This window comes from Nelumbo nucifera, chromosome 4 (assembly GCF_055504915.1).
Source record: "Nelumbo nucifera cultivar China Antique chromosome 4, China Antique-T2T, whole genome shotgun sequence".
In the NCBI taxonomy this organism is placed as follows: domain Eukaryota; kingdom Viridiplantae; phylum Streptophyta; class Magnoliopsida; order Proteales; family Nelumbonaceae; genus Nelumbo; species Nelumbo nucifera.
In genome coordinates this window covers 5,296,898-5,297,285 of record NC_142652.1, presented here as the reverse complement: position 1 = coordinate 5,297,285, position 388 = coordinate 5,296,898, and positions in this window count along the sequence as shown.

Genomic DNA, 388 nt, shown 5'->3' with positions numbered 1-388 from the left:
CAGGATTGTAGCGGTCCCTGCTTGGGGTCTTTGGTTAATAACCGTGGATCTTGAATCTTGAGTGCATCAATTTGGATTTTACCGATCCAAACGGTCCATCAGTTGGCAAACCATCTGACTAGGCCATGTTCATTCTTCTGAAGTCCCAACAGGTAACGCAAACAAGCAGCTCGCCCCCTCAACGGCCCAAGGGCAAGGGGTGATCATTTTCAGTCACACCCGGAAATTATGGGCTTGGACCTAGGTTTTGTGTGCAGGTCTGGTAGGCCAAAACCTACATCAAGCTCATAAATTTCAGGGCAGGGCTGGACCTAGCACTTCAAGTCCAGCCCCGGCCAATGATATGATATCTAAAAAAATTGTGACCAATCAATCGATATTATAAATG